Below are 13,657 nucleotides of genomic sequence, written 5' to 3'. Positions count from 1 at the left end.
TCTCACACCAGTATCAACTTCATATCCCTTACTATGTAAAAAATTGCCTCATATTATTTATCGTATTATACCATCTGCAATCAAGTATCTTATGTTAACTAAACTTCAACTTTAAGATCACAGAAATTATAATCTACTCTCTAAACATTATGAACAAGCCTTAACCAATCATCTCGCTCATACAAGTATTATAGTGGCGCAGCGTACGTGCAACTTACACTATACTAACAACACAGCTATAATTATACTATACAATATATACTATGTATACAACAGTATACGGCGACTGCACTGTCGTATAGTAAATTATACATAAGTAGTATTATTCAATCGTATCGAGGTCATGACTATAGTTAATGTTGTGTTGGATACTAAAAGACGTAAGTGCTTTGTTGTAGGCTTATATTATGATATTGAAGCTAGAGATAAAGATATAACTATAGGTAATACTGTAGTTGATATTGTAAATGTTGCTCTTGAAGGTACTGTCAGAGTTCCTATAAAGACTGTTGAGGAATAATCATTTGAAGGACTTAAAAGGGTAATTATTACTTTAAAGAGCAATGACCATAGCAATTTACCTGATCATGTTTTAGTAGTGTATAGTGATGACAAAAATCCTTTTAAGTAAAAATATGATCAGAATAGATTTCGTTTGATTTTTTATGGATATCTTGAGAAGAAAAGACTGAAATATTAAGCATGGCCTCATCTTCATCTACATACTTATATTAATACCCTAAGGATACGAGTGAAACCGCAAGGAACAGCTAGTATTAACATGCTGTCGCCAGACAAATACGGTACATTTATAGATTGGCGTCGAGTTCTCGGCGAGTTTATTTTTGTAGTACTCCAGTTTCAAAGCTGATATGATACGATTAAAAATAACTGGATTATATGATATGGTCTATTTTTGTACCAGACAATTTTATTATGCAGTTACCCAGTAGGTAGTCTACTACCATTTTATATTATGGGCAAGTGTAGTGTGACTGCTTGCAGACTCTCGAATCAAGAAAGCTAACTTGGTTCTTGAAACTATGGCTGCCTATCAATTTGGCCTTAAGTTGACTGCTTTTGGACGTTGCCCAGCGATGCCATTTAAGGAAGGTAGGTAAGTTGAATTATGTGAAAAAACATGAAGTTGTAATCTGACTCATAAGATCATACAGAAAATAATGAAAGAAGCAGATATACTGCACCTCTTTGAAATGAATATACCCCAAAAGTAAGAACAGAGGGATGAATGAATAATAGATGATAAAGAAAACGACTTGCATTATCCTATAAATCCTGGAATTTAACCTTCTATTGCCATAATCTAAGCAAATGTATCACCACATCAATTGATGGCATGTTCCATTCGCGGAGACCATACGAACATAATACAAATGTATGCATCAAAAAGTTTGCTCAGTCAAGTGAACTTACTCGTTGCGCACGCGACCAATGTTGTACCATACCACTCATAGATATATATTTGATGGTTTAAGCAGTAGTTCTAATATTGGATGCTGCAGCTAGTAAACTTTTTTGGAGCGCTTCAAAATAAGGAGAAAAATTATTCCATGATTTTTTGCATCAACACTTAGCGTCGGTTGCAACTAGTGACAATTTATAGATTTACTAGCCTCCGCTAGCGGTTTACCAACTTTCTCAAGGAACTGCTCACTACATGCGGATTAAAAAGAGCAGAATAATTCTGACGTATAAGCGGTATTACTATCAGAATTCATCATAATCCATTAAATGGTTTTTACATGAAAGAGAAACAAACAAAGGTAGGATCTATCAGTAGGATCAAAACAAACAACTCAAATGTAGGATTCATTATTAACTAACTGTTATGATCAACAGTTAATAACACATTAACCAATACTCTTCAATCGTTTATATCCAGTACTTAGCTGAATGCCAAATCAATTTCAAAACCAATCAAATAAACTCCCAGATTGCTTTAATAAAATTTTGAATTAAGTACGCACACATCAGCATTGTTTACTTTATGTAAAATTCATAATTCACTTGGCACATCGGATTCAGTACTGTTATCCTATATTTGTATATCGGGTGTGTCGTTCACAATTAAATATGTCGATTAACACAAAGAAAAAAGGAAAATACGTAAAAATGAAATTTTCAAACAAAGTAAATAGAATGAAAATGTGCGAAAATTAGAACACCATATAAAAGTCAGTCATAACAAACAACTTAAATTCTCCCTTGAAAACTGACAGCTGTCAACTGATCAAAACATTCGATACTCCTAACTTTATCTCTGTATTACACATGTCTCTGTATTACGAAAAATGACTCCTGTGGTTACCTCACTGAATGGATTAGGTTATTTTTTTTACAATTCGCCATAGAATATCATAAAATAGGGTAAACTCGTTAGAGATGGCCATACGGGAGAGATGACCAATCGAATTATTTTTGGCATGCATAGCTAGATGGCTCTACAATGCAGTCAGTACACCGCAAGCCACGCTCAGGAACACAGTGCGACGACGCTGCTGCGCGTATTTATGTTAAAAAGTAAGTAAATCAACTTTTATTTTACAGGGTATTGCAAAAATTGTACAGTGTGGTCATAAATTATCATGTAGTACTACTTTTTATTGTATTTTTTAAATGTTTGCTTAGTTTATTATGTTTATCAAATGTTAACGTCTATTTTAACCTCAAAATGGCGCCTGCTAATGTTTAACTAAATCAAAAATTTGATATGGCCATCTCACCCGCACAAAAAGGAGAGATGGCCACATAAATTCAGGTTGAGATAGCCATATTATTTTTTGTTATTTGAAGTGATATTAATGCGTTTTATGTTTTGTTACAGAAGCCAAATAAGTATCAGAGAAAAGCCATAGCCACTCGTGGTTGTTGGAGTGAAGATTCACTAAAAAAAATGGTTAAACCCAAAAATAAGAAGACTGATACAAATATGAATAGAAAACGGAAAGCTGTAAGGCGTATTAGCGAAAGCAGTTCTGATCTCAGTGAATCAGAATTGTGTGATACATCTGACGAAGAACATAAAGAAAACGAAGCAGATAACTGCGCTGGAATCGGAGAAAATTATTATAAGACTCGTATTCTGGAAGAGTGGCTCCAGTGTCTTATTTGTGACTCATCAAACTTCAGTCACATCAAACGGTACAGTTTTCATGTACCCACCGTACATGAAAACTGTACCGAGTTTGATGATATATGCTCCAAATGTGAACAGAAGAAGAAAAAAGAAGCTAAACAAGCCGAATTTCAGAGCAAGGGAAAGGGTAAAGGGAAGTCAAGTACTGGTCATCTATCCCGTATAGCTATGGCCAACTTACCCTGAAGCCTCGGGAGAGATGGCCAATTCTATTTTTATTTTTAAATTGTTTTTTAATATGTTTTTGAACTATAAAAAAATATTTGTCATTGATTTTTACAAGACTAATTACTGTTAATTATGATAAGAATAAAAGACTGATTGTAACCACATTTTTTCTATTTTTTATTATGTCTAGATAAAACTATGGCCATCTCTAACGAGTTTACCCTATATATGCGACAGGATTTAATGTGATTGTGAACGACACACTCTGTATAAAAGCCATTTTGTCCATTACTCATTTATTTACATTATGAATCCACATCAAGTATTGGTTGATGAGTAAGACCGTCCATCAAAACTGACATCGCAACTTGAAGGTTAAAACCACGTAAAATCGTATTTAGAAAATGATGAATAGTTTGTTTACTTGAAATTTTAGAGCAATGTACTTTACTTTGTTATTGAAATTATCAGTAGGTAGTTGTAATTCAATGTAGTTGTTCGTAATGCGATCATAGTGTGTTCGGTTTAGAGGTGTATTCGAAATGTCAAACTGCTCACATAAACCTAACTTAAACAATAAAATGGTATATTTTGAAGCCCAGACTGAAATTAGATTTGTGCTTAAAATTGATACAGAAAACAAAACGAAAAGTAAAAAACTGTTGCTTATACAAAATCAAGCTCTCAGAGGGACTCCATAGGAATCGATAGTGCTTATTTTCAGGCGAATCATTAGTCTTGAGCAAAAAGGGTCCTGAAGATTTCAGCCTAGTTTTTCTGTAATTAAATAAGATACTCCATTTAAATTCAGGGAAAAAGCTATTTCTAAGTGAAATAAAAATAAGAGACTAAAATTGCGTAAACGCAATACCACCAATGTTAAGGCTAACCACAGACACGTATAGTATATCGTTTTCTTCTAATCTTACAGAAGAATGGAACCGTGACGTAAGCAATACGTCACGCTTGTGTTAATACTCTGTCGGCGGTGACAACGATGTGGATATTATATTTCTGTTTATTTTTATTTAATTAGAGGAAAGATAGCATGTATCTATGTATTTTTTTGTTTTCAGTCAAATTGTCATAACAACTCATAGAGGCAAGTCGACCTACAGTTGGCCCAAAATATGTATTGAAAAAAAAATACCAACTTAACGTACGCTCTACGATTCGTGTCTCCATACTGATTTGTGCACCTATCATACTGTTGCAAATTTTGCGGTGTACCGGGTATAAGTGTTTTACGAACATACACATCCGCAAATATGTCTAGTCACTATGGTTTTAAGGATCTAAAGTAAATTATCTACCTTAAAAAATACATAGGCAAAGCAAGATTTTACTGATGTTCGGAAGCTAGTTAATCTGGAAATTAAATGATCCATTCCTTTCCACATTAAAAACTTCAAACGGTGTCAACATACTTAATAACACCTTATTAGAAGCTTTAAGTAAAATTGATGACTTGAATATCCTTGGGGCATCAAAAAGTTTTCAAGTTTTTCCAAGTTAATAACTTATGAGCGATCGGCTATTAGGAAGTTAACGAAGACTTAGAATTAGAATTAAAAGTGTGAAGTTTTTAATTTGATACTAAAGTGTGTTTTGAAAAATATAGGTACTTTTGGAGCAAAAGTTTTGACACCGCCCACCGTTACTTTTTCCTTCAGTAGATTTATTAACTTTAAAATAAGAAAACGACTGTTATATTTTTAAGGTTTTTGAAAGTTTGTCTATAAAATTACTTCCCTTCAATTTGACTAAAAACCTGTTCATTTCACACGCTACCTTTAAGATTATTATTTCTTGTTAACCAGTTTAAAGAAATGATGCTACTAAATATTATTGTTATTCATCATATTATCATTATTTAATCCCACATTTCTAAGGGAAATAACTCACAACCGTTTATAGTTCCCAATCTTTTGGCAGTTAACAATTTCGCAAAACAATCTAACAATAATAGTTTCATATGATAAAAAAACATATCCCAATACAGAACTAGCCAGTCAAAAAGCAAAAAACTAAATAAAACAAAAATCCCTAGTAACCCAATATCTTCATAAACGTTAAACAGCGGAGCACAGGTGTCTGTGTTGTTGGCAGTATGGTGGCCGAGCTTCAATTAAAACTAGGAATAATAAACATGGACACTCATTTACATATGCGTCAGTTGGTTCAAAGTTAACGACACGCTGTATAAATGACGAGCTAAAGCGGGAAAATGGGTCTGCAATATTTGGACAAGGCTAGGACGAATAGGCTCTATTTTTCATCATCTTCACTTTATTATTGGAGACAGGATACATAAGGATAAATTAGATAGAAAATTCAACATTGTAGGTCATAAGAACGAATCTCAATATCCAATGAAAAGTGTGCCACAGACAACAATGAAATTTGGGAAAGCTCATTGGTGACATCTTAACGTTAACAAATTCTGCAATCGCTATTCCAACAAGGATCAGGGTCAGGATTTGCTGGCTCAAAATGAGACAAATCTGTAACGCAGAATACTTAATTGGAGAGTGATATAGGGACAAAGCTTGTTGGGGATGTGGGATTGTAACAAAGAGTTAACTCGATCCTGGAATACGAAGGTCTGCACAAAGAGTCTCTTTATAAATCCTTCGAAATAAGGGCCGGTTTTCACTCTGAGGCTCTTCTGTTTTGTATCTACTGCCGAAGAAATCATTCGATGATTTCACAAAACAAGAGAATTGTTAGCATCACATTATAATAAGGCTGATGACTATATTATATTACAGACTTTTGTGGTTTGTACCACACCTTTAGGATTACACACAGAATTTATTGGCTACGATTGAAAATATTGTTCGTGAGTCAGTTTTATGTGTTTCATTGCATTACCTTGATGTATGCTGATGGTGTATTATGTTTATAATGAGTCGTAAATATATTGTGTGCGCCATTAGACGGGTTAATAGTTCTGTTGAGATTACAATATGCATTTATGATTAAGTGGTGGATTTCAGTGGTTCCAGTGAATCTTTGAAGTTGAATTACTGTTTTAAAGTATTCTTTGTGATTATTTATATTCAACTGATATTTTTGAAAATGAAACTTATGAATAAATAAATGAATACAGAGCTTATCAATAAATTACATTTATGTTGTCCACCGCTACTCACTCGTTTTTCTTTTACAATAATTCAAATTACCATTGGTGACTTTTACAAGATTAAAATGAAGAAGAAGGCAGGAAGCCATGCTATATCATCACAGTGAATTTCTATATGTTTCCTAATACGTATATCTATTAGCCATTTCTGAACCACTAAATTAACATAGGTACCTAAATACATATTAACTGAATTACAGTCGTAATGTAGCCACCGAATCTAAACACCATGTATTTATTGAAGCAACACCTCAGATCCGCAGTAGGTCTAATACAAACACCCTGTATATGCAAAGGATGAAAACATACATTATCCTCACTCCGGACAGTCGGCTAATTGACAGTCCGATATTGTGATAGTCCAATAGTTTTGGCGATTTGAATAAATAGGGGTTGAGTCAATATTTGGTAGTTTTGAGTACCGGTGGGGACAAAACGGTTTGCGTTTAAATGTTATTATCACTATGGCCGAAAATTTGATCAGCTACGTAAATTGAAATAAATTAATATCTTGCTTTTGTTATCTTACACAATGGTCTCCGATATACCACTGTACTTTTGTAATATGATTACTTAAATGGTATTTTCTTTTATTTTTATTAAGATAAATAATAATAACATATTTTATACCTAAAACTAAACCTATATCCTAACTTAAATACTATATATGTAGAAAAATAAAAAAAATATATAAAAGAACTTAAACGGCTAATGCTTTTAATCACAAAGCAGTCGTGGTGGCCTAGTGGGTAAAGGACCAATCTCTCAAGTATGAGGGCGCGGGTTCGATCCCAGGTCAGGCAAGTACCAATGCAACTTTTCTAAGTCTGTATTTACTTTCTAAGTATATCTTAGACACCATTGGCTGTGTTTCGGATGGCACGTTAAACTGTAGGTCCCGGCTGTCATTGAACATCCTTGGCAGTCGTTACGGGTAGTCAGAAGCCAGTAAGTCTGACACCAGTCTAACCAAGGGGTATCGGGTTGCCCGGGTAACTGGGTTGAGGAGGTCAGATAGGCAGTCGCTTCTTGTAAAGCACTGGTACTCAGCTGAATCCGGTTAGACTGGAAGCCGACCCCAACATGATTGGGAAAAAGGCTCGGAGGATGATGATGCTTTTAATCACAAGGTAGATTTGCAATTTCAAGTTTTTTTTCCTTACGCAAAAGTTTTAAACAACGTTTAATATTTTTCTGATTACCGCGGGATCCCAAAACGTTAAATTAACAAAGACCTATTCTTTAACCTTACCTTTTCATACTTCATCAAGAACCTTTTAGTACTTAGACATTAAAATAATATGACAATACTAATATTATCACCTAACATCGTCTGCTTTCGTCTGTCCTGTCACTTTAAACTTAATCAGTTAGAAAAACAAGTCTAAGCACCCTTTTGCATATGCAAACACTGCTCCTGGCATTATCTTTGGGAACTACCTCTTATGGGAAATTAACCCTTATTGCTAATGTTATATTGAAGTCGTTAAGGTTGATAGATGCTTGAAGTTGTTAAGTATTAGTTGGCAGTAGGATGGGACAATTAAGTACATATTTGATAGAGATATTTTTGTGACATATTGGTGTAGGAAATGCTTCATTTGAAATATTGTTTCTTAAAACCCTTTTCCCTGCTTTTTAAAAAGCTTTTCATTTGGAATGGCGCTTTAGGCTCCACATTTATTATCTTTTAAAAATTACTCTAAATAGTAGGGCAAGTTGTACTGGCTATAGCAGGATTTTGCATAACTTATTTAAACGTGACATACGACCTTATTAAGCGGGCCTAATTAACAGAGCTTCATGAATGCTATGGAGTCGTATATTATGTTTTTTTTTTATTTGACACAATTTGTTTAATTGATTAGTAAGTAGTTTAAGGAGGTTTTGTACAAACGCATCCTTATACTCGTACTATGTGCAATGATTTGTACTGATAAATACTTCTCAGATTCTCCAAAAAAAAAAAAATATATAATAGATTCAAACATCTAGCCAAAATTCAGAAAGTACAAAAGAAATATTACAAAGAAACATAATATAAAAATAAAATATCAATAAAATTAACCCTGCCAACTCCATATCACGGTCTGTCCGACCGTGTCACCCGAAAGACGTCTGTTTTAGTTTGTGCAAAACTAATTGGTTATGCAAAATTCGAGTGGCCATCCAAGTCTGGTGCAGTCTGAAGATCTCTGCAAACACCGGTTGTAGAAAATAATTGGGCTACGTACCCCACAAGTGGGCTTGCAGATGAGTAGCGGTTAATTTGGCTTTGTTTGACCAATCCCTTTTTAAAGATGGCAGACTGTTTGAGATTACTGTTTTGTTTTTTTATAATGTGATGATGAAAAATAGATGGGAAATTGCCTTAAAATTGAGTTTGAAGTCACAGCTATAACTTAAGTTGTTGAAAATCTGACGATTGATCAAAAACAGTCCCGTAATTTCACCAACCACTCAAAAAGATAACACAACATAAACAAACCATCAAACACAGCAACTGCCAAAAGGGTCACATTTGAAGCCAAAAAAAAAATGACCGACACATTTAAATTTCGAATACCGTCACGACACATCAATTCGGCCATCATCGGCGATGTCCGTAATTTTTTTTCTACTTTTTTCTGTTAAAAATCCCGTAGAGTTATAAAAATAAATGAGGCTTCCCAAACACTGGGGCGAGGACAATAGTTAGGTCATTATTTTCGGTCATTTGGAGCTATGGTTTCGATTTAGGGGGAAAAGTGAGGGGGTATAAATAACCTGTAAGCGTTTGAGGGTTGAGTGAAACGTCGAGATTTGACGAGTTTTATTATGATGAGTTGTTATCATTATTTGGGTGAAAAAAATATGTTTTGTAATTACTGTGCTGGAAGTAATGAGTATTTAGTATTTGTGATTTTGATATTATAATTATTATAATCGTTTCAGTGATAGTAAAATGTCTTAAGTTTTGCGAAAATACTTATTTTTACACTAAAATAGTTTTGAGGACATTGCTACAATTTTAACGTAACGTAGGTATAGTGTGCATATACATAAGCAAATATAACAAATAGTTTTCCATAGCCTTCATTTTTAGAACTTTTGCATTTAAATGAACATAAGTAATATTTTTCTCGTTGGGGGTTAACAAAATTGCTCGGATGATTCAACTGATATCTTCCTGCATAATGACATTAATTTTAATGATAAAACCGCGCATTTTTACACTTGCCAAAGGGTCCCCTAAAGAGCCTGCGTCTATTCAAATGTTGCCATCATAAAAAATGTACCAAATATTTGGTATTGCCGCAATAAAAAAAGCAATAATTGTAATTCTTTTGGAAAAATTGTAATTTGACGGTTAAATTGGTTTTTAGAAATTTTATCTTGCAATATGGTGGTGGTGTAAAAATGTTTGTAATTTAAAGTGCCCTAAATCCTTTTGAATGAATTCAAGATCTTATAAGATGTGTTGCAAACCAAAGTGAATTCTGATGACTATGTACAATTTATGTATGTTCAAATAATTGACATATTATTATGTAGGTTAATAATTTATAAATGTGTTAATAAATAAGAAAATTACGAAAAAAATAACATACAATTTAGAGTATAATTTCGTTTTAATTTTGTTATTTTACCTCCAATTTCTTTTTCAGTTCTTATTATAGAATGCGGATACACTTCGTTCTAAAAAATAATTAATGCAGCAATTAACCCAATACCGATTAAATCTCTAAAATTCATAGCCTCTATTACAAACCCCATAGAGTTGAAAATTGCTCAACTTTCAAAAACAATATGGTTATCGTAAGCTTTCCACTAAGTTTTTATTCGAAACAATGATCGTGGGAAAATATCTGGATAACTGTATCAAGATAGCAAAAAGCAATCGATTGTATTCAGAATTGTATCCCGGTATAAAAATTCTGTAACCTTGAAATCTGGCAAAAAAAAAGAGAATTATTTTGAAAACCAAAATGATGCCATATGTCTGAATCTACACTGATGAAAAACAAACAAATTGACATCCACACGCCCCCAATGCAAATTCTTTCTCATCATCTGCCTAGCCTTTTCCTAAATGCCTTCTCTGTGCAGGTACATAAAACTGGTCTTTCGATACCTCATATCAAAAAAATATTATTAACGAGAATTATTCGGGTAAGCTATTACGGGAGGTTTTCATACTGTTCCTACGTGAAAAGTTTTGTCAAAAAATCTTCAAAATCATACTTACAACACTTGCTTAACCGGCTGCAGTCGCGTGCGCATAATCTGTAACGGCACACGCCTTTACTTACCAACTTATCTCTTACACTGCCACAATGCAATTTCAACCTTATGCCCTTACAATAAAGATGGATACATCAGCGTTTGTTTTTCAGCAGTCTACATTACCAAGTTATATCTTACACTGCCATAATGCAATTTCAACCTTATTCCTTTGTAATAAAGATTGATATATTAGCATTTGTTTTTCAGCTACAATAAGTGGTGTTGAAGAATGAGGATTTTTTAAAATAGATGTATTGTTAGGTCAAGTTCAGACAAGCAAATAATTCGAGCGTGATATCCTAGGTCATTAACGATGCTAACTGTAGATCAAGTTAAATCGTTTTTTGTTAATTTCTGTATGAGGATATGAATTATATAGCGGGTTGAATGATTTGAGTGATTAAGAGTTTTTTAGTGTACAGAATTTAGTTTCTTTGGGTCGTTTTTATATATGTTTCTTCTCAAAACCTCAAATAGTTATAAATCTTAAAACCTGGCTGATTTTTTTTTGTATTTTTGATACCTATTTTAAGAATATTTTACTCATTGTGGAACCAAGAGCAATCTATGCATGCAGAAATTCTCTAAGTTAAGTTAATATAGGACTATCCAATATTGAGTAAGTTGTAAGTAACCTAATGATCCGTAGTTATGTATTCATCAAGGCTAAAAAACTTACAGCATTTTGTAATCTTAACTTAACAACCACTTACAAGTAAAGTTAGCTCTCAATAAAGCATAATTGGTGTATATCGATGACAGCTATTGTCCGTGCGCCGGCGCACGCAACTGAACAGCTGTTCAGACTGTAACAATAAATTTATGAGTAAAAACTGACTTTGAGCCACACCCGCCGGCGACAAATCTCTTAGGGCTCAGTTTGTTTGAGGCATTTCTAAGCCTTTATTTTCTAGCTAAGAGTTGCAAGCTAACATTTGATATATTATTGAAGGCAAGATTAGTAAGAAACCCAAACCTTCACGAAAATAGCTTACTCCTTCTTCTTCTTTTGTTGTGAGTGCCTTCAGTGTACCTGTCCGTATGTTTACTTCAGTTATAACAAAAAAAATATCAGGTTTCACGGTCCGGGATACGGTCAAAGTTGTGTAACAAACTCACCTTTTCCGTTTCTAACCAACCTTACACAGAGGTTTCCAAAATTTTACCATTTCAGTTACAGATATCTCCAAATGTAGTCCTCTTACTGACGATATCTCCCACTCTCTCTTTCTCTTCTTCTATCTTTTTTTTTCTTATTGTCCATAGCTCTAACAACACAGACGTTCGCGTAAAAGAAACTCATTCCTAAACATTCAAAAGCGGTCCCTTCGCTTCGTGATCGCAGCGCAAATGGATCTTTATAATTACACTGTCAAGGCTATAGACCTGTTTACAGCCTATTGTCTTTGTCTCAATACGATTTGTATCGAAACGCAGTTTCAGTTTTGATATTTCAATTTTAGTTGTTCGCAATTTGTTGGATTTGAATTTAATGGTTGGTTGTAAATCTCTGAGAAGTTTTTATTCATGACGAGATCAGAGAAAAAAATAATATGCATCAATGATATTGTAAAGATTAAGTAGGGATGCAGCAGGTACACGATATCTGTGTACCCATTTTACGTCAAAAGCTCAATCACAGATTACTTGTACTCACTGATAAATGATAGTCAATAGAGGATCTGCAATTGTACTTAGCACTTACTCAGAGGCAGCATCAGCGGACACTGAGCAGACTGACAAATGTCAAAAAGACCATTAATAATAAATACGAATAAAGGACCAAAATACAGACAACAGAAACGTTTATAAACAATCAAAGGACCAAACTGTCAAGGGACTTCACACATTTAAATACCCAATCTCAATATAACTGTATTTACGTCAATACCACATGTGATTGATTTTATGTCCTAACTTCTCGCTACTGAACCCCTTTAGATTTGACAAAGGCATCCAATATTTACGGGAACATTAATTTTGATTGGTATAAACAGGGTTATTGATAGTTCCTGTTGCTTCAGTTTGAATATTTGAAGAATTTTAGTCATTAAAATTAGAATAATCTTTATTGTATGTACTGTCTTAATCTTAACTTCGAGGTAAAACTTATGATAAAAAAAATACTTTGTTCACCTATGCACGTTTGCTTATAATAAATGGCATGTTTTTATAATAAGTCTTATAATTTCTCCTTGATCCTATACATGCGATACATTTATCAAAATACCCTACAGCTACAGAATATTCAATAACACTAACTAACAACATTTTGTCATTACGTTAACTACCGTTTACCTGTAAAAGATTGATCATAATTTAATGCGAATTAATTACATCTGACGCGATAGAAACCCGTTTGTAAAAGCTCTGAACTGTATGTAATCAGTGTTTTAACTACGTCGATGTTTTATTCCGCAACACTGTAGCGTCTTCTGCGATAAAATTAACACCCTAACTCAGAGAGTTCTTAGTTTTTGTCACCCTAATGATCATACCTATTACACTAATCTCTCAGTCGAATAATAAAGAGACTTTAAGTACCAATAAAATATTTAGTACCGACATGTACATGAGGAAGCTAGATCGATGGGTCTTCACGTTTTTTGGGAGCGCAAGACCAGAGTAATCTGAGCTCCGTTTCTGAACAGAAATGACGTCGCAAAGGATCAAGTTTTTTTGGTGTAGCACAAGATGTTTTTATGACACTATTTTAAATATGGCGTCTTAAACGAAGCTCGCCTTTTATTTATGGGGACCGTAATTTTTGGTTCGAGACAATGGTTTTAATTATGTGCGGTGATAACTACTGTTAGTAAAATACGTTGATGGGAGGATTTTCAGGTATTATTCAAATGGCGAACCGTAAAAACGGTAAAAGGGAGATCAAGCACATTGTTTATGAGGTGATCAGCTGGTGT

General features: G+C 33.7%; 1 long non-coding RNA gene across 1 annotated transcript; it reads left to right on the top strand.

Moving 5' to 3' along the window:
* The first annotated feature begins 2,404 nt into the window (after positions 1-2,404).
* On the top strand, positions 2,405-3,489 carry LOC124640946. Its single transcript, XR_006985614.1, has 2 exons — positions 2,405-2,541; positions 2,846-3,489. It is a non-coding gene; the product is annotated as an uncharacterized LOC124640946 (long non-coding RNA).
* Positions 3,490-13,657: the final 10,168 nt, after the last annotated feature.

Source organism: Helicoverpa zea, chromosome 21 (assembly GCF_022581195.2).
Source record: "Helicoverpa zea isolate HzStark_Cry1AcR chromosome 21, ilHelZeax1.1, whole genome shotgun sequence".
Classification (NCBI taxonomy): Eukaryota; Metazoa; Arthropoda; class Insecta; order Lepidoptera; family Noctuidae; genus Helicoverpa; species Helicoverpa zea.
The sequence above is the reverse complement of the archived record's forward strand: the minus strand, read 5'-3'. Positions and strand labels throughout refer to the sequence as shown.